The sequence below is a fragment of the Lepus europaeus genome, chromosome 8 (genome assembly GCF_033115175.1).
Source record: "Lepus europaeus isolate LE1 chromosome 8, mLepTim1.pri, whole genome shotgun sequence".
Taxonomy (NCBI): Eukaryota; Metazoa; Chordata; class Mammalia; order Lagomorpha; family Leporidae; genus Lepus; species Lepus europaeus.
The window spans coordinates 33,383,802-33,406,174 of NC_084834.1; the positions used below are offsets into that span (position 1 = coordinate 33,383,802).

Here is a 22,373-nt window from a genome sequence, read left to right on the forward strand (position 1 = left end):
ATTAAGTGGCAAGTGAACAGCAGGATAAGAGGCCAAAGAGGTGAAATGAAGCAGAAGGGTCAAGTACTTTCAACTCTCTGCATGAGCAAGTTAAACACTGCTTTTAAAATGGATTGATATGGGGCCAGCACTGTGGCATAGCAGGTAATGCAACCTGCAGTGCTGGCATCCCATATGGGAGCTGGTTCGAATCCTGGCTGCTCCACTTCCTATCCAGCTTTTTGCTATGGCCTGGAAAAGCAGTAGAAGATGTCCCAAGCCCTTGGGCCCATGACCCCGCATGGGAGACAGGGAAGAAGCTCCTGGCTCCTGGCTTCAGATCGGCACAGCTCCAGCCGTTGCAGCCAATTGGGTAGTGAACCAGAGGATGGAAGACCTCTCTCTCTCTCTCTGTGTAATTCTGACTTTCAAATAAAATAAATAAATCTTTTTTAAAAAATAAATTAAATGGATGGATATAACATACAAAGGAATAATACACTCTGAGGAAAATAAGGAAATTATTTTTGTAAGGCACAGTTAAGTGCATAGGCATGTTTTTAGACCAAAAGGACAAAAGGAAATTCTCTCTCTCTCTTTTTTTTTTTTTTTTTGTTATACAGTGAGACAGAGAGAGACACAGAGAGAAATGTCTTCCTTTCCATTGGTTCACCCCCAAATGGCCGCTATGGCCAGCACGCTGTGCCCATCCAAAGCCAGGAGCCACCTCCTGGTCTCCCATGGGGTGCAGGGCCCAAGCACTTGGGCCATCCTCCACTGCCTTCCTGGGCCACAGCAGAGAGCTGGACTGGAAGAGGAGCAACCGGGACAGAATCCAGTGCCCCAACCAGGACTAGAACCCGGGGTGCCGGCACTGCAGGCGGAGGATTAGCCAAGTGATTCGCGGCACCGGCCAAAAGGAAATTCTATCATATACTTACATAATACGATTCCTATTTAAAACTTAGACATAGAAGACATCAATTAGTTGTATTTTCCACTAAAATGAAATTAACCTTTTTTTGAGTGTTTATTGAATGTAGTTAGCTCTAATTTCAAGAACATGCTTAAGTGTGACAAAGGCTATTGATGAGAAAAAATGACTAACTTCAAGGTTTTTCCTAACTATTAGGGATAAAAGCACACACATTCTTGGGTAGTCAGGAATCATGCTTTTTCAAACTTTCTCTTCATTTAAGTGAATAAACATGAACAGATTTTTAATATGCATATGAAACACCTAGTAAAGACATATTAATAGACTCATGGGAATATTCAGAAACATCTTGCATATTTCAAAGGGTAAAGAAATAATGACAATATTACACTTTAAGTAGTCTACAGCACATTAATCACACTATTATTATGACTAAAGACAAATTAAAACATGTCATCCAAGTACTTGTTTACCAAAGTTAATTAAATTGCACATAATGGAGCCCAACATCATTGGAAAGAAAATGTGAACATTAGAGCCATAGGGTACAAAATACTCCAAAATTATATGTTACAAAAATACAAAACCTTATCATTAGATGTTTCACATTCCCATTTAAGCACTTTGGAGGCAACTCCCTATATACTTTGGTTATTCTTGCAGGTTTGGCTGCAGACTCTACAGTGACTCACTACTAATAAATATGATTAATGGATGGAAATGAAATAGAAATTTTACAAAAGCCTTTCAAAATAAGGAGAAGAGCAAGGTTGTGTAGACATGTTTCTTATAAGGCTTCAGCTATCCATTGTCCGGGGAGATGAGCCCTTTTTTTTCAACTTTAGAAAAGTTCTGAAGTTCAGTCTTTTGGATCCTGTTTTTTCTGGTGATTCAATAATAATGCTTTGTGGTGCTTAAGTTACTGGCACACCCAATGTGAGTGAGTCTACAAGTTTTAAGCAAGAAGACGGATAAAAATAAGTAAAAAAATGGGTACTATGAGGATATCAAGAAAACATCACTTAATTGGGTAGACTATACCAACTGAAACCTTTAGTTTCATCTCTTGAACTGCCTTATAATGTCAAAGAAAAGCCTGATAATGAGAAATGTGTAGAGGAAGAAAGGCAGGAGCGAATACTGAGCATGTGGGACCTGACTCCAAGTAATGAATGTCTGCTGTTTAGGCTACCCTGCATCTACTCCCTCTTGCTCTGGTCACAAAACCCCAATTTTAACCTGGGGAGTCAGTGGCCCCTAATTCACTCACTGGCTATGTTGTGGACCCTGTCCCAGGCTCCAGAGAAGGGCAGGTGATGGAGGTCTGGCCAATGATGGGAGCACATGCACTTAGAAGCCCAGAGTGGCCCAGGGTGTGAGCAGGGCCAAGCATGGAGTCTGGGTTCTGAGATCTCTGTTGGTACCCATAAGACAAAGGAGTTAAGCTGGTGGGATGCATGCCCAGGGCTGCTGCAGTCTGTGCCACAGAGAGAAAGCCTGTGCAAGAATGAAGCCAACACAAGGAAGGGAAAGCAAAGGCAGGAGCTGTTTTGTTTTTGGATTACACCTGCCTGAACTGAAGTTCTGCTTTTCCTACAGCCTTCTCCCCTTGCACTTATGTTTCCAGCTGGTTTAAATTCAATTCTTGAGCTGCTTTGCCCTGTAGACAAGGAAAGCTCCCAAATCCTGCACAAGGGGAAACGTAGCAGTCACAGCAGCTAAGGTGACATTTGCCTTAAGAAGTCAACTGGTTACATGTGGGACTAATACATCACTGGGGGAGAGAGGGGTGCTGGTGGAGGACATAACAGTTCTTGCTGTCTACCACAGAAATTCATAATCCCTAGTTAAGTAGATGCCAAATGCTTTATAGTTGCACGGTCACCCTCTGTGGCCTCAGTTGACATGTCCAGCCTGACCAGTCTCTTTACCATGGTTCCTGCATGACAGGCTCTTTCCTCTTTTTCCCTTTTAGAACCATTTCCTCTGTGAGGCTCAGCCATCCTCAGGGGGATGGGGCTACCATTCTTTCCCTTGGTATCTCCCACACTTGGTTTATACTTTGATTATAGCATGTTATCGGGGCATTTATAATTTTTTTGCTTCTTCCAGGGGCCTTCAAAAAATTCACAGAAAAGTGTATTAGGGAACAAAAAAACAACCATGCATGGATTTCAAACTTTTTTGCATGCAAATAAAGTTAGCTTCTAGTTACATTTCTTCCACAAACTTTTCAAAGTACCCTTGTAGTTCGTCTCCCTCATTTAGTTTTTTACGTCTGTTGGATTTCCTGTCCCCTATCAAATTCTCTTCTTCTGGGGCTGGCATTTTCTTTTTAAGATTTATTTTATTTATTTTGAAAGTCACAGTTACACAGAGAGAGAGACAGATAGACAAAGAGAGAGAGAGAGATTCTCCATCTGCTGGTTCACTCCCCAAATGGCCGCAATGGCCAAGGCTGGGCCAGATCAAAGCCAGGAGCCAAATGCTTCTTCTAGGTCTCCTGTGTGGATGGAGGGGCCCAAGTACAAAGGCCATTTTCCACTGCTTTTCCCAGGCCATTACCAGGAAGCTGGATCAGAAGTGGAGCAGCTGGGGAGTTGAATTGTAGTGCACATGGGATGCCAGTATGGCAGGCAGAGGCTTTACCTGCTGAGCCACAACTCTGCCTCCAGTGGCAGGCATTTGACTTATCTTGGGATGTCTGCCTCCCATATTGGAGTGTCTGGATTCAAGACTCCAATCCACTCCAGATTCTGGCTTCCTGCTAATGTGCACCCTGGGAGGCAGCAGGTAATGGCCCACATATTGGGAACCCTGCCACCCATGTAGGAGACTTGGACTGAGTTCCTGGCTCCTGGCTTCCACGTGAATGGGAGCCTGGCCCAGTCTGACTTTTGTAGGCATTTAGGGAGTGAATCAGCAGATAGGAGCTTTGTTTATCTTTCTTTTCCCTCTCTCTGCCCCTCAAGTAAATTTTGTTTTCTTTTTCTGGTCAGAGCACTCTTCTTGTGGGGAACTATCTTCCCCATTCTACATCCTGTGTTGTGGGTTGGGCTCTAGAGGCAGTGCCAGAGATGGGCTCTGTTCAAGTGCATATCACACTTTACAAATGTGTCTTTTGATGGAGGTTTAATAGTAACTGAACTGCAAGTTTCTAGACAACAATAATGTGGACCATGCTATAATGGTTTAACACATTTCACTCATATAGAGTTTATACATATATTAATACCTTGCTGTGAGATTTTTGACAAACCCAGAGCAAACAAGCAAAAACACTTAGCCATCGCAAGCAGGAGTGTACATGATGACAAATAAATGGTTTTGGCAGGATTACAATAAGCAAGCAGCCTAAGAAAAACTGGATATCAGTGCCATCATGCATCATCAATTTTATTCTGTTGTTTCCAAATTTGTTTCAAAATTCCAAAATTGTCATTTTCTCAAGTAAAATCTTCCTAGGGTCATCAAAGAGCATCTCTACATTATGCTTTACTATTATTTTTCCTCCTTTGTATTTTATAATCTGTAAAAAATTATTTTCAATATTTGCAAACTAATGTAGCCAAATAAGGGTATTTTTTTCATCCAAATGATCCAAAGATAAACTGTCAGGGCAGCATTCTATGATGAATTATTTGGGAGCTCCTGACAGTTTACTCCCAGCATTAATGTCACCAATTTAATATTTTCCCCATCAGGGAAAGTTTGCTCTCAGATTGTTGACAACTCTTTCACCATTGGGTTTCTCCTGGGTGGCATTTAAGCTATATTTAAAACTTCCATCTTGTTTACATATACTCTTGAGCCAGAACCTTTGGTTTATAGGAAAGAATTTGCTGATTTCTTTCCTTCCCCGCTGAAAAATCACTGAAGTTACATTAATCGCCTCTGCGACTGCTTATTGTTGATCTCCTCAAAAGGACTGATATCAGATGGAAAGCTTAGCCTGCCTGCCTTTGCTTATGCTACAATATGAAATATAAACCAAAGAGATTATAGAACTGTTCTACGTTTGGACTATGCACTCATATATCTAGACATTGACTGATTAAAAATCAGGTGTATAGGGGTGGGCGTTGTGGCACAGCAGGTTAATCTGCCTCTTCGGATACCTAGATCCCATATTGGAGTCCCTGCTACTCTGACTCCGATCCAGCTCCCTCCTAAAATACATGCTGGGAGGCAGCAGATGATGGTTCAAGTATCTGAGTCCCTGCCACCCACGCAGGAGACCTGGATGGAGTTCTAGGCTTCTGGCTTTAGTCTGGCCCAGCTCTTGCTAGTGTAGCATTTGGGGAGTGATCTTGTAGATGAAAGATCTCTCTCTGTCACTATGTCTTTCAAATAAATAGAAATAATAAATAAACATTAAAAACTAGGTATGTAATTTTTCCTTTAGTAATATTTCACTCATATAGAGTTTATACATATATTAAACATATAATACACTTATTAGAAAATAAAACTGAACCATGAAATATTTTTCTTTGGAAATTAATTAGTAATATTGGCCCATTCAACATCAGCAAAAATGAATTGGAAAGAAGAAAAACTGGATATTCATGGGCATTCATTCATAGAAAACTACTTATTTATAGAAGCAATGCCCTAATTATTAACGTAGGATTAATGATGCCTTTATATTTTATATTCTTTAAAAGAGAAACACACACACATGCTCAATATTTCCTAATATTCTAGGCCTAATATATCCAAATTAGGGTAATTTTTCATCCAAAACTGAATCTAAATTCCTCTGTTTGCTAATAATGGGACATTATTCCCAAATAGTACTTTTCTTACTATGGAGACAACAAAAATAATGGGCAAGATTTGTCTTAAATAACTAAATATTTTGAGAAAAAATAAATGCAATATGGCATGATATCTTCATTCATCTCTAATGGTTCTTATACATTTTCAAGTACCACAGTAAATTCACATTAGCAAAATAGCCGGGCTCAATTTTCTACAGTGTTTTCCAAATGTCACCCAAGGCAGTCGTAATTTAACTATGATCTTTTTTGAATTCATTCTATTTCAATTCATTAAATGTTTGGTATGTAAACTAAAATGTAGAAATGCAACTTCATCTGGAAGTTAAAGGATGACTATGTGGTTAACACTGTCTTTTGGATATGGGAGAGGTCTCTCCTTCATAAGAAATTCAACAATGCAACTAACTGCCTCCAGAAATTTAGAATTAGAAAAGCAAAGGTTAGATAAAGTTAAAGGTCATTCCCCTAGAGGCAAAATGGAGCCAGCTCCCTACCAAGTTTCTAGCAGATCTGCTTCCCTAGGGCACACATAAAAGTAATTTACTGACAACTCACCTTACCAGGGGTCATCTGGGGCCTCAAGGTTTTTTTGGAATTCACTTTTAAGAAGCATGATTAAGTGGGGACAACTATTGGCCCTAAAGTATTTGTGTTGAGAACAAATGTCTGTTAGAATTAAATTCTTTGTGTGTGGTGGTTTCAGTCTTAAAAAGATGTGTGCCCTGATGAAAAGCACATATATTCTATTCACCAAATTAAATCTTAGAATGAATATTGGTTAATTGATTTATTAGGTTTAAAAAAAAATACTCCAGAAACCCAAAAAGACAACAAAGCCTAATAAAAAGGAGAATGCATTCCACAAGTGAGATCTTTTTCGATCCTTTCTAGTCTAGTTTTTTTTCCCTCACACTGGAGGAAAAATGCATTCACATTATTTCAGAGAAAAATGAAGATGCCATTTAAACCAAGCCAAGACAGTTGACTTTATAAAAAAGTTTTTGCAAGTAAAGCTATTTCCTGATTAAAACAAATCTCTTGCTTTCAGTTTTTTTTTTTTTAACACTTTGACATGAAATAGTTGGCTTCATATTAAGTGGAGATGGCTTTTGCATATTAAAAAATTGCTAAAAGTTAAAATATGTGTGCATTGGACAAAATTAAAACAGATTATTTGACACTGTGTGTGGGATCCAGCTCTAATCTATACAGTGAATGGAAATGAAGCCCGTACTTTGAATCGCACAGCACACATCTCAGTAATAGCAGGGGATGAGGCATACAATTTCAAGGAACACCCACAATGAAAATTATTCTTTCCAAACCGAGAACTGTTTTGGAATAAGTTAGGTTAATTGGCACCAGGGGATTTCTCTCAAGGAAACACAGAGCACTGAAGTCCTTACATGTGCAAGCAAAATGATCAAGCATTTCTCTCTTTCCCTTTACCATTTTTCACATCTAATTTATTCTGTCCACAGCCAAACTCATTCCTGTCAATTCAGAGGCAGGTAGAAGAGAAGACAGTCCTTGGCCACATCGATGGATAGCCTGAAAGATGGATTTCTTGGATGAGGTTATTTGTTCAAAACCCAACAACAAAGAAGAAATCCACAAAGGGTATTTGGGAACATTCTGCTTTTGAGAGGGAATTCTGGGTACTTTCGAAGTAGGATTGTTATCATTTAAATAGCCCTGACAACACTATTTCCTTATCTTCCTTCTTAGAGCTCTAAATTTTTATATTCCATTATCATCTTAACCCACTCTGACTTCAGGATACCTGGATTTTGACCTCCTAAATGTTAAACCCAAGTAGAATTATCCTCTGAAAAAGTAATCCTTTGACCACCTTTCCTTTTCCCTAGATAAACGTGCATTTCCCTTGGAGGAACACATGTGTGTGTATCATTCAAATAGTCTTTAGTTATGGTTACCATTTTCATGAATTAACATTTACAGTGGGCTCAAAGTGAATGCGCTTCTGCGCATTACCACAATTGATATTTTCCTGTAATTTACAACTTTCACGGGAACTCATTAAATAGCCTATGTTGTTCATGTACTGAGTTTCAACATTTGCACTTTAAAGCTATGGTAACTAGGAGATAGAAATTTGGGAAAGCACCACATGTAAAAATGCTTACGATTAATAAGAAACATTTCTAAATATTCCTCCAAATATTAACCCACTGAACATGGAAAGTGACAAATTTCTCGGAACTACTGACCTTTTGTTTTATAGGTGAGAACACAGAGGTTCATGTGGTGAAATGCTTGGCTTATAGGCACAAAGCACACCCAAAGCAGAGGTGCTATGGGAAGTCAGTACTGACTGTCTGTATTCCTGCTTCAGCCTTGCCCTTCCCAGTCTGCTCTCAGTACGGCTGCTGTTGATCATTTGAAAAGTCTGAGGTGGCCACTGGCTTAATGGCTAAGTTGCTGGTCAAGAGGACTGCACCCCACATCCGAGTGCTTGGGTTCAAGAACCAGTCCCAGCTCTTGACACCAGCTTCTGCAGTCCCTGGAAGACAGCACTCGTGGTACCAGGAATTGGGTTCTTCCACCCACATGGAGACTTGGATGCTGTTCTAGGCTCTTGGCTTCGGCCTGGCCCAATCCTGGCTTTTGCAGGCATTTGAGGAGTGAATGCAAGGGAGTTCCCTCTCTATTTCTCTCTCTCTCTGCCTCTCAAATAAATACATTAATTAAAAAAATAAAAACTTTGTCAGACCATGTCACTGTTCTGCTGAAAACCCCCGACGATTCCCGCCGTCTCACTCAGAGCACAGCAGGACCCTCTGAGGTGCATCTCCCAACCTGCCTCACACTGCTGCTCCGCCTTGCCATCTCGGCCCTTGCTCCCCTTCCTTCAGCACCAGAGTGGCCCTGCCACAGCACATCTTGCACCTTCCATTGAGAAGTCACCTTCACAGGTGCACCTTCCCCTTGCAACCTGTAGCTGAAAAATCACTGCCTTCTTATTCTTGCAAATTCAAGACTTCAGCTTGCCACTAAGTGAATCCTGAAGTCGCACTGCACCCTGAGTTACTGTAGCTTTGAAAGGAGCTGGAGCAATGACGATCCTACAGAAAATGAGCACACCTATTTGTCAATCCCCTAAGATCCAGTGGGCTCTCCGCCTGTGGGGAATGCAGACTGGGTTTCTATAGCATTACAAAGAGAAAACGATCAGAACAGGGCAAAGAAAGCTCCACACTCCACGAACCTGGGCAAGCATGGAAAGTCATTGCATGCCCGAATCATGCTCACCTCCTCTCTTGACCATAATTCTCTTGGGAGTGCTGGGAGACTGCATGACTTTTCATTTGTACAGAATTTCAGAGCCAATGGAGATCTAAGGTGTCACTTGGCCTAGGCCCCTGGCTTCAAAGATGAGGACATGCAGATTCCAGAAGGTGCACTAGATTGTTCCAAGTCACACAGACACTCAGTGGTCAAACTAGTGCCCCGGTCAATGCAGTGGATGAGTGCCACAGACACGCAGCGATGCGCCCCTTGATGGCCACAAGACATTACAGGAATGTGACCAAATAGGGATCGAAGGTGTGGACAACTGGTGCCGTCAAGAGACGTTTCACTTTGGTTATCCCTAATGACGAACTCCTCTTAAGGAAAGCCGTCGACCCAGTCAGCTGCAGAGGAGTTTCATTTTTGGATTTGTTTATTTGCTGTTTGTCCATAAGTTTTCTATGCATGAATGGTTAGTCAAAGCCAAAATCTTAAAACAACAAAACCCTCTTTGGCTAAGGAGACATTGTCGATAGGTTGTAATTAAGAAGTGGACGCCAGTAAGGAACTCTGCCAACTGTTGGGTAAAGCATTTGGGTGGCGCTAGCCCCAAGCCTGCAGGTCACAGAGTCCTAACTGCGATCAGCCCCAGGGGGATATACGCAGAAACCGTGGGTGTAAACACGTTATTAACATCAGGGGGACCCTGGAGATCTAAACAGACCCTTTAATGGTAACAAGGAAAACCCCTGACTGGGGAGGAGTGAGCACCGTCATCTCGGGCAGTAATGGATAACTTATGACAGATGTTTGGTGACCTGTGTGTGCAGGGCAGTCGGCTTGAATTCTGCTTTACTTTTCCTCAACAGGTGTGCTCACAGCCATCCACAATGATGCTGGCACGGTGGGGGCCTCATCAGCCAAGCTCTCACAGAAAGCCTCAGAATTGAATGGGAATTCCATTTGGTTGTCTTTTTATCCTTTTTAGAGCAGGGCTTGCCTACTTTTTTCTTTCGAACCTCAAGCATCCCTCAAGCATCCTCCACTCATACTGTCTTCATCATTTATTTATGGAACACTGAGGAGTTTCAAACTGTTGGGCAAGGGTTCTTGTGAACAGATGTGTTTTCTCTATCTAGAAATAGCCTGGGGACAGATGTCATTTCACTGAAGTTTGTGATCCATTTGGCTCAGAGGTGCTTTAGGATAAGAGGCAGGTTTACTATCGGCTTCCTAGAATTTTTTTAAACGTAAATAACTGAACTGTCCTTAAAGAGAATGTCAGAATATTAGATATATAAGTATTTGGAGAGAATATCCTTAAGAATTTTGTGGGCATACACGATGTGAACATTCTTTTTCACAAGACTTTATTTTTGTGTTAGCTGCTATCTCCTGGATTCCTTTCTACAGTCAAATAATTCCAACTGCTAGCAATAATAGAATTAGTTTAGAGCAAAATCACTTTTGTTCTCTTTTTATGTTCTTGCTCTGATGCATAAAGGTGTGAGAGTAATTAGCACATATTTTAAACTTAAATAAATTACTATTTTCAGTGATTTCAAGTTGAGGCCTGCACAATATTTAAGTGGATGAATTTAAAATTAAACTGTGTATGGTTCGCTCAGAAAGTTGCTAGATAAAAGGACTCAAATCTTACCTTCCTTTTGATGGTAATTCCTGAGCCTTTTGACCACAGGGACATTACACAGTCATGCTGGGATGGACATTTACATGATTTAGAAAATAAAAAGTTCTCAAATTTTTCTCCTGATAAAACAACAGTAAGGTCTCAATAAATGGCATCTTACTTTTTCAAAGCATATTTTGACTGAAAAGTTCAAAGATAATTTTAATTTTTAGCCTACAATCCAATTTGGATCATTTTGATATGACAGTTTCAACACAATCCCAGACTTTAAAATAACTGGATTTCCTAGACACATGTTACTATAACTAATACTACCAACAAATACATTAAAATGTAATGTAGTAATGCATTTTGTGTATGTTTATGGCATGTATGTATTTATTTGATAGATGTAAAGATGAGAGATGTCTGTTAAGAGCAATATGCTATATTTAAAAATTCCAAAGTTGGTTAGAAGAGCTTCTCTATAAAATGCTGGGTTAGTGTGATAGGAAGAGGGCCTACTGTATCTGAGGTCTGAGAGGCAGGGAGTTGAGGCCATTCCATTTCCGTTCTTGCACCTGATCTTCAGCACATTTCATTGCTAAGCAAACTGATATGTGCTGCTGCTGTTTAACCTCAAAGACTTCTTTTCAAAGTTCTTTTTGACTTCATGGTACATTTTACTGATCGGCTTTTTAAAAGATAACCTGTTGAGTAATGCACTCTCTGTAATATGATGTTACGTATTCCCTTTATAGCAATTTCCCCAACTGCCCCCTTCCCACTCCTGCCATCTAAATCTGTGCTTTGAGCAATGGTTGCTGGTGGGCAGAAATATGTGCCTTCTTAGTTTTCAGTCCCAGTATATTTCCTTTGCAAATCCTACAATTTATTAACTCTATGGCAGATTGACACACACCACGTTCCAAAATAAACACACAAAAAGACCTACATTACTATAATATCCAGGTTGAGAATAACTACTAGAAAAGCAAGGGAATTCTGGTGAGAGGTTGCTGCAGTGCTCTCGGGCCAGCTGCTTTGTGCTTAATCATCATTAGACACGTACTCTGAGAGGCTCAGAACTGGGGCTACTGTACAACGAGGTGATGCTGCGAAAATGTAGGTGGTGTTTTCCTCTTAGGATACATTTAAAGAAAAGACACATATTGTAGGTTTATCTTTTGGAGGTAAGGAAAACTCCCCTACACGCACCAATCTAACTTTGTATCCATAGGACTGCCACAGAGCTTTGGTGCAACTACTAAAATCATCACAAATTTTCTGGAAGTTATCAAACACATTTTAAGAGGGACTCTTTAAATACCAGGGAGTGGAGTTAACAGTGGTCACTAAGTTTGTGAGTTATGCCAGGGGTTGGGCAAATTTTCCTCTCCTGTCTCTCCTTTTAGCGTTAGCGTGACAGATGATGGTAACAGATAAGGTTTACATAGCACTTTACATTTGTGTGAGATCGGGGACAAATCTTTTACTATTGCCATTCAGCAGATGATGGAACTAAGCCCAGAGAGGTTAAATGAGTTGTCCAGGACCAAACAACCAGCCTATGGTGCAGGTGTGGTGAGCAGCATCGGGGCTGTGTGCTCACCTCCAGCAGCTAGTCCCTCTGCCTCCTCACTGAGCATGCTCACACCTACCATCCCCACTCACTGTTTATTGACCTTGTTCATAGCCTTTCCTCTTAGGCAGTGCTGCCCTTCAAAGGAGAATGACAGCACAGCATCACACAATCTGCATTTGTAGTCTGGCTCTGGTGCTTGCTAGCAGTGACAACTCAGGCAGTTCCCTTAATTTCTGGACCTCGATCTCTCTGTCTGTGAGATGGGATGGTAATACCTACCTCACAGGGTTACTGTAGGATTACGGAGGTAGTTTGTGGAATGACTTTGCAAAGTAAGTGCTTAAAAAATGGTAACTATGAAGACCATAGTATCATTGCTAGCAACATGGCTTATAGGGCTGTTTGTATACCTGACATTTGCTAAGAAGGTTCTCCGCACACACACACACAGGGAGTGGGAAGGAAGGGGGCGGGGGGAGAGACTACAAGAAAAGCTGCTGAATATCTTTAAAAGGGAGCATTACACTATCCTCTACCATTTAGAGAGCTTTGTGGTGCCCAATAACTTTCTCCATGAGGCCAACACAGCTACTGAAGAGCCATGCCAGCTGCGGTCATGGTGGTCTTTGCTTCTTATAATCGGAGATAGGCTGCAGTAGAGAGAGAGGTGCTTTCTAAAGATGCCTGAGACTTTTCCTAGGGTCCAGATTTCTTGTTTTTCTACTTGTTCTATGAAATGATTACCATACGATCTCTAGGATTTATAGCCTCTATTTCCTTTGCCCTTCAAGTCTTAAGCAAATATAAACACACGAATGTAAGAACTTTCCTCACCTCATCCCTGACTTATGGGACCTAAAATGTAGGAGAAGGCTGGCTTTTCTCTGTTCAACAGGAGACAATGCACATGTGGACCACTTCGTTTCTGCTTTAGTAAAAAACAGGATGAAAATAATCTATAAAGTGGTCTAAACTGGCCTAAATCATATATATGTGTGTGTGTGTATATATATATTTATATATATAAACTTCTATTTTTAAAAAGTTTTAACATTAGAATAGCAAATTCAAAAATAATGAAAGTGCACTGGAAGACAAAACTAATTTAATGAAGCAAAAAATTATACCGAGATCATTTCCCATGATCTGTTGAGTGTCCCTTATCTGAAAGACTTGAAACCAGTAGTGTTTCAGATCTCAGATTTTTTTGCATTTTGGAATGTTTGCATATATATGATGAGATATCTTGGGGGAGGGGACCCCAGCCTAAAAATGAAATTTATTTATGTTTCATATATACCTTACATACTTAGTATAAAGGTAATCTTATATTTTCAATAATTTTATCCAAGAAGCAAAGTTACTTGATACAAAATTTCCAACTTGTGGCATCACACTGGTAAACAAAAAGTTTTGGATTTTGGAGCATTTGGCATTTCAGATATTCAGATTAAGATGCTCAACCTGGGGCTGGCGCTGTAGCGCAGTGGGTTAATGCCCTGGCCTGCAGCACCGGCATCCCATATGGGCACTGGTTCTAGTCCCAGTTGCTCCACTTCCCATCCAGCTCTCTGCTATGGCCTGGGAAAGCAGTAGAAGATGGCCCAAGTCCTTGGGTCCCTGCACCCGTGTGGGAGACAGGGAAGAAGCACCTGGCTCCTGGCTTCGGTTCGGCGCAGCTCCAGCCATTGTGGCCAACTGGGGAGTGAACCAGCAGATGGAAGACTTCTCTCTCTCTCTCTGCCTCTCCTCTCTGTGTAACTCAGACTTTCAAATAAAGTAATAAATAAATCTTTAAAAAAAAAAAAAGATGCTCAACCTGTACTAAGGGATTTTTTTCTGATGGCATTCATGGTAGGTAAAATGAGATGATGGTTTTCACAGGGCAGAGACCATTTTGATGTACAGCATCAGCCATACTCCATAAGATAAGGACAGGTTCAAAGTCATGTCATTACTACTCTGATATTAAAAAAAAAATCACTAGAAAAATTTTACTTACAAACCTACATTTTGTTTACATTTTAACTGGAACTGGTATTTTAAACTACAGAAAAAGTGCATTTAAGTTTTTAAAAAGAAGAATTCTATCACTTTTTTAATAAACTTATTTGATGTTTACTTCTACCACTACAATCACTTTTTTAGATGATGTTCAATAACTTCAAAGCAGTACTATGGGGGACAGCATTGTGTTGTAGCAGGTAAAGCAACTACCTGTGAAACCAACATCCCATACAGGCACTTGTTTGAGTCCTGGCTGCTCCACTTCCAGTCCAGCTTCCTGATAATGTGCCTGGGAAAGCAATGGAAGTTGATCCAAGTGCTTAGGCCCTGGCACCTTGTGGGAGACCTGGATGAAGCTCCTGGATGGTGTCAGACCAGTCCAGCTCCAACCATTGTGGCCACTTGAGGAGTGAACCAATGGATGGATGACTTGTCTTTCCCTTTCTCTGTCTCTAAAACTCTGCCTTTCAAATAAATAAATAAATGTTTTTAAAAAAGAGCAGTAATTAGTAAGTCAGAAACTTTTAAAATGTCATGCAGTACACAAAACATTTCAAAATGGTATTTTTCTACTGTACTATTATTAGTTTATTCATTTATTTTTTTATTTGTTTGAAAGACAGAAGGACAGAAAAAAAAAAAAGAGAAAGAGATCCATCTTCCATTTACTGGTTCACTACTCAAACGCCTGCAACAGCCAGGGCTGAGCCAGAATGAAGGCAGGAGCTGGGAACTCCACCTGGGTCTCCCACGAGGGTGGTAGGTACCCAAGTACTAGAGCACTAGAGCACTAGAGTACTAGAGTCTCTAGTCTCCCAAGGTGCACATTAGCAGACAACTGGATGGGAGGTGGAGGAGGTGGGACTTGAACCGGCATTATGATAATGGGATATGGGCATTCTAAGCGGCAGCTGAACCCACTGGGTCACAGTGCCTGCCCCTATTGTAATTATTTTAAAAATATAATGCATGGCAGGCATTTGGCCTAGAGGTTAAGACTTTGGGTAGGACACCCACGTCCCACATTAGAGTACCCGAGTTCAACACCTGACTCTGGCTTCTGATTCCAGTTCCCTGCTAATGTAGACCCTGGGAGGCAATGATGTTGGGTCAAGTAATTGGGTTCCTGCACCCAATGTAGAAAACACAGATTGAATTCTGAGCTCCTGCCTTTGACCTTGGCTCAGCCCGGCCATAGCAGGTATTTGGAGAATGAACCAGTGAATGGGAAATCTGTGTGACTCTCCCTCTTTGTCTCTCAGATTTGGAAATGACAAGAAGAAATAGAACATGCTGCTTTCTTTCACCTGCACATGTGCTTTCTTCTAACTTAAGGCAAGCCTAAATGTCGAGTTCTGACAATCTTCCTGAGGAAGCATTTGGCTACATCACCTGAGCATCACTATATGTATATGCATGCTACATTTCCAGTATTACTTCTGAAAAGTCAGTGGCTTCTCAATTCTGCTTTGATTCATTTCACTCAAGTGAAAACTCACTAAGGTTTCTAGAATTTCTCATAGAAACATTTTGACTCCCTTGAAAACATCATAAAGAGTTTACTCATAGAAATAGACCTAGTGATCTTTTATAAATTTTTTTGACATATCTATATTGCCTTTCAGCACCATGCCCAGTTACTAATAACAAAGTAAGGTAACATTACAGTGTTGCTGCACCATGCTTTAGCTCTCACTCTGCTCTATACAGAATCAAATATGCTTTCCCAAAAGGAAATAAGAATGTTCGAGCAGGGAGAAATTTAGAGGTTATAAAATATGGTACTTTCAAATTTTTTCTATAGAAAAACACTAATTGTATTTCCTCTCTCTCTCCCCTTGTCTAACCTCCATAGGTGTGTATATATACACAGTCATACAAAAATATGCACACATACTCACAAAAGCATATATATACAAATATATCTACATATATAGTCAAATGTCACATAATATTTCAGTCAATGACAGCATATACAACAGTGGTCCCATATCACCTGGTGATAACACAGTGACACAACCTTTAATTGAGTCACATGAGAAGTCAAATACATGAATCAGATTAAAAACCAAGCTTCTGGCCGGCGCCGTGGCTTAACAAGCTAATCCTCCGCCTTGCGGCGCTGGCACACCGGGTTCTAGTCCTGGTTGGGGCGCCGGATTATGTCCTGGTTGCCCCTCTTCCAGGCCAGCTCTCTGCTGTGGCCCAGGAATGCAGTGGAGGATGGCCCAAGTCCTTGGGCCCTGCACCCGCATGGGAGACCAGGAGAAGCACCTGGCTCCTGGCTTCGGATCGGCGAGATGCACCGGCCGCAGCGGCCATTGGAGGGTGAACCAACGGCAAAGGAAGACCTTTCTCTCTGTCTCTCTCTCTCTCTCTCACTATCCACTCTGCCTGTCAAAAAAAAAAAAAAAAAAATTAAAACAAGCACGGGGAATCAGAGGCTGCCCGGTAGGAGGGGCTGCCCTGGAGGACCCTGTGGCCTCCCCCACATGCTCCTGTGACCCCGGGCAATGATGGCTGTCTTTCAAAAGCGCTGCCTCAATGGATTTAGTCACCTGGACAATCAGCAGCTTTCAGCCTCATGTCCTTTCCTCCCCTGGTAGAAGAACTGCTTTAAAAAGCATCTTTTGAAGTAAGGATCCAGGCAGATAGAGAGGGACAGGAGGCCAATGACACTTGTTTGCTTGATGGACAAGTCTTTCAGCTTTGCCTGCTGCATGGTGTTAAGCCGAGGGCTGTGGAGGCTTCGAGCTTCTCTGTCCTCTGGCTGCACAGGAAAACCAAGTGGTCAAGAACAATGCTTGGAGCCGGCGCCGTGGCTTAACAGGCTAATCCTCCGCCTTGCGGCACCGGCACACCAGGTTCTAGTCCCGGTTGGGGTGCCGGATTCTATCCCAGTTGCCCCTCTTCCAGGCCAGCTCTCTGCCATGGCCCGGGAAGGCAATAGAGGATGGCCCAAGTCCTTGGGCCCTGCACCCGCATGGGAGACCAGGAGAAGCACCTGGCTCCTGGCTTCGGATCAGCGAGATGGGCCATCTGCAGCGGCCATTGGAGGGTGAACCAGCAGCAAAATGGAAGACCTTTCTCTCTGTCTCTCTCTCTCTCTCACTATCCACTCTGCCTGTCAAAAAAAAAAAAAAAAGAAAAAACAAAAAAAAAAAAGAACAATGCTTGGGAGTCTCCTGGAGGGGCCACCTGTAGGTGACAGGTGTGGGCTTGCCCTTTTGGCACACATGCAAAGCTAAGGCTGACCTTCGGATCACTGGTAGTCAGAGGCACCTGGGTGAAATTACAAGCACGTACCTTCTGGTATTCTTGGTATTTTGCACTAGGGTTTAAAGATGTAGTGGCAGGCCGGCACCGTGGCTCAATAGGCTAATCCTCTGCCTTGCGGCGCCGGCACACCAGGTTCTAGACCCGGTCGGGGCACTGGATTCTGTCCCAGTTGCCCCTCTTCCAGGCCAGCTCTCTGCTATGGCCAGGGAGTGCAGTGGAGGATGGCCCAAGTCCTTGGGCCCTGCACCCCATGGGAGACCAGGAGAAGCACCTGGCTCCTGCCTTCAGATCAGCGCGGTACGCCAGCCGCGGCAGCCATTGGAGGGTGAACCAACGGCAAAGGAAGACCTTTCTCTCTGTCTCTCTCTCTCACTGTCCACTCTGCCTGTCAATAAAATAAAAATAAAATAAAGATGTAGTGGCAAACTACATATTTTAGAAACAGGAACGGCCGGTGCCGCGGCTCACTTGGCTAATCCTCCGCCTGTGGCGCCAGCACCCCGGGTTCTGTCCTGGTTGCTCCTCTTCCAGTCCAGCTCTCTGCTATGGCCCTGGAAGGCAGTGGAGGATGGCCCAAGTGCTTGGGCCCTGTACCCATATGGGAGACCAGGAGAAGCACCTGGCTCCTGGCTTCGGATCGGCACAGCATGCCGGCCGTAGCGGCCTTTTGGAGGGTAAACCAGTGGAAGGAAGACCTTTCTCTCTGTCTGTCTCTCTCTAACTCTGCCTGTCAAAAAAAAAAAAAAAGGAACAATAATTTTGCCAACTATCAGAGCACCAGATTCAAAAAAAAAAAAAAAAAACGGGGGGGTGGGGGGTTCAAGCAAAGCCATTTCCCAATTAGAATTAGTTATTGAGATTTTAAAATAACATTTTTGAAACTTTCTATCAGGTGTCTCACATGCTGCCAGGGTTAACCCCTACCCTCACTCAAATCAGACAAATACCTATGTGTAAGTCAAATCAACAACAAAGGGTCCAGTGGGTCCAGTCCTGTGCTCTCAGTGTCCACAGCAGGAGCAGGACTTGGGTGTAGACTGAGAGACTGACTCCCATGCCTTGTATAAGTGAACTCAGAGGTTTGGCTCAATCTATAGCAGTATTTTTCAAATTGGCTACATGATAAAATTACCTGGGGCACCTTTACAAGCATGCCTACACCAGGTCCTCAGCCCAGATGTTTTGATCTAATTTGGTATGAGAATATTTAAAGTACACCAGGTGATTATGATCTTCAGAACCACTGGTCAGTCTGTCATTCCCAAGAACTGCAAGGGATGAAGCTCGCTCTAATCTTTGCCAGAAGCTCTGACTCGGAATCCAGATACAGGCACAACTGCAGGATCTCAAGTCATCCAGGACTTAAGAGAAACATTCAACCTTGAGATAATATAGTTTTTATAATTTTCCCTTTTTGCATTAACAACAACCACAGTGCATGCACACACACACAAAGTGAAGATTTTAAAGTCTACTCACCAGTCTGACCTTTGGGCCGCTCTTCGGTGTCAGTACTAGTGATTAGCTTACTCAGTGCACTATCATCAAAGATCTATCAAAGCACTGCATATTTTTAAAAAATATTTCTGCTTTTTTCTTTAATTTCAACTTTACAACTTGTTTCCTCTAGCAAGAAGAAATCAGTTCTTGGGGCTGCATTGAGGCAAAGTAGGCCAAGCCCCTACCTGTAGCACTGGCTCCCATACGGGCACTGGTTCATGCCCGACTGCTCTTCTGATCCAGCTCTCTGCTTATGGCCTGGGAAAGTGCGTTGGCCCCTGCACCTGTGTGGGAGACCCAGAAGTACCTGGATCAGCCCAGCTGTGGCAGTTGTGGCCATCTGGGGAGTGAACCAGCAGATGGAAGACCTTTTTCTTTATCTATTCCTCTGCCTATAACTCTGCCTCTAAAATAAATAAATCTTAAAAAAAAAAAGGTCAAGTCTTGAGCTTGTGCTTCTACATGTTTGCAGATAAACTCTGTTCTGTGAACAGTACAAATTAAGCCTTACAAAAATAAGACATCACATTTTTTTTTTTTAAACTTCAGTTAGGACCCATTTAGGAAAGCACTGGCCAAGTTTTGTAGTGGCTAGCTGTTTGCCGATGGCATCCCTGGGGAGCAGTCCTAAGAATTAGGGCTGGTGGAAGTTGAAGGAGATCTCCCATGCTAGCTCCTTGCCACGTGGTCAGCCTTTACCATGATCAGAAATCACAGCCAATTCTTAACTGACAATTAGAGAAAAGGAATTCCAGGTTCCCTGGTGCTATGGTCAGCACCAGCTTTCAAAAACTTATAATCAGGAATTCCTCTTCATGTCTGATTTAATTTGCTCCCACTTCATTAATTATTGTCATGGGCAGGCGGGGTTCCACTGCGGTTTGTATCATTTCCATTTCACACATGTGGAGGTTGGGGTCAGTTATGTATTATTAATTCTGTGATCTGAGTATCGCAATCAGTACTTTGGTCTGTTAAACAGTTTTACGCTATTAGTATTTTAAAGCAAAGACAAGAAGTGACAGGGACGGTGATTAGTGAAAATTGTTATTTGTATCATTTATGTAAAATGATTGGTGACAAACACAGAATTTTGCTCTGAACACATTAACTATTCCTCTATCAAAGAAACCTAAAAAAAGTGACTGCAATATAATTGTGTAAAAGGTTTTCATCTCCTTACTCTCTGAGGGGCATATCGCCGAAGTCAACAGTCTCAACTCCCAAGCCCCTTGTGAATGTGCTGGCAACTACTTCCTGAAGCCAACAGCAGCCTCTTCCAACACATCCACCCCTGGAGTTCCATGGAGTTCCATGAGAAAAGGCCACCTGCTGCATTACACACTTGATTAGTCCCTCAAAGCACTAAAATATCCCAGTGACAGAATCTTATCTGACTGACATCACTAGTGGCCAAACACCAAGGGGATGTGCTTTTGCGTTTTAAGATACGTCCTATCAGTTCTCTAGAATAATGGTGTTGGATGCTTATGTTAAGTCCCAGAAGCCCCAGAACTCTTCTGGGGAGGAGGGCCCTATCCTGCAAGTTTGCTCTTGAGTTTGGCCAAGTTCTGCACTGGTTTGAGAGGCCCACAAAGCACATGCACTGCAGCACCACCACACTGCTACACCCTGGCATGCGACACTTCATTGCATGACGAAATGTCTGCCTGTCAGAACAGTGTCCCAAGGAATGGGTGTCCGTTGCAACGGAGGCCTTGAAGTAACCCTGATTTAAATGGCATTTTTTGCCCTAATTTAAGAGGCAGTGAAACTGACGTAGAAAAAAGAAGCCCAGTTGTTTGCTTCTTACAGCAAATTTTCCCACTACATGGACCCCTTTTTACATCTAGATTTCATCACACATCTTTTAAATACCTATATATTTACTCAAATAATATCTGAAAACTATAGATTATTCTTTCAGATATTTGAAAATACATTTTAAAGCAAATTGGCAATATGAGTGTATATCCTGCAACTCAGTAATATTTTTCTGTGAATGAATATTAAGTAAGTCATCTATGATCAGGTTAAACAATACACCCTTGAAAAGGATAAATAACAATATTGATAGTGGAAAAAAATACTGGAGTCATCTCGAATGTCCTATAATGGAAATGGAACACCCAAAAGAGACAGAAACTAAGGTTTTGAGAAAACTTTCATAACTGAGAAAATTTTATGAGATATTATTAAGTGACAAAAGAAGGCTAAAATGATGTATACATGATTTCAGATTTTAATTTTATTGTAAAGTTTCTTAGGAAAAAAAGCTAAAAGAAAGCATAATCTTTGTCACATTTTCACATTTATTGATGAGGAGCTGTATTACCCACAGTAAAGAAAAATTCTTTTAATTTTCATTTAAAAACTGAAAGAAATATATCAAAATGTTAATAGTGGTTTTCTTTAATTGATGAGATTACAGATGATGGCTTTAAAAATATTGTCCTCAATTTTCTCTTTTTAGAGAGGACAGCTTCAACTTGGCTAGGAAGAAAACATCACCCCTGGGGAGCAGTGCACTTGTCACTGCACCTTTCTTCTCCACTCTTCCATCACACTGGCAGTGAGTGAGCAGGGCACATTCACCACACACAAGGGATCTTCAAAAAGTTCACAGAAATGTGTGTTATAAAAAAATTATTCATGGATTTCAAAATGCTTTTGGCACCAAATTACACTTAGCTTTCAGTTCAATTTTCTATGAATTTCTGAAGTCCTTTCATAATTCCTCACACTGATGTGCAAAACAGTGATGTTTCATTTAAAAAGAGACTTTTGATCACTGGCTAGGAATTCTAATGCAAAGTTTTACTCAGAGAAAGTTGACACTACTGAGTTCAAAAGATTTTCCAAATGACCCTGTGTCTTAGTGTCTAACGTATTTTCCCTGAAAGGTCTACTTCCTTCTGCAGTGTGTCTTGGGGATGCCGTCACACCATGCTTGAGGCGACGCGGTTCCAGTTACTTAGCATCACCTGTATCCTCACTCACTCCCTCTAATGGTTTTCCCTGGTGGGTACTGAAGTGCTATCAGGAATACAGCTATATTTTCTCTGATATGTTTCTTCAGGTTTTGGTGTTCTCACCTTTGAGCAGAGCACAGCAAACAAGAAGGAATTCATTTCTATGTGAGTGGAATCCTCCTTTGGTGTTTTCTTCCAGTTAAGAAAGGAAAAGGATGACCAGTTCTTCCCAAGCCATACTATTAATTTGTTTCAGTCTAAAATAGTCATGAGCCTTTAAATGAGCCTCTGTTTAAAAATGCCACAAATTACTTTATACCTCAGTGTTGCTAATATTGTAGCATTTTACTCTTGTGAAATGCACTTTACATTGTTATTTATATACCTAGAATATTGGACATGGGAATTCAAATTAGAGAAATGGACAAGAATAGACATATTTGATAAA

The 22,373-nt window shown here is 41.6% G+C and overlaps 1 protein-coding gene across 4 annotated transcripts in view; it reads right to left on the reverse strand.

Moving 5' to 3' along the window:
- HHIP (hedgehog interacting protein) overlaps positions 1 to 22,373 on the reverse strand; it is a 106,666-nt gene that overhangs the window by 69,260 nt on the left and 15,033 nt on the right. The window lies entirely within an intron of this gene.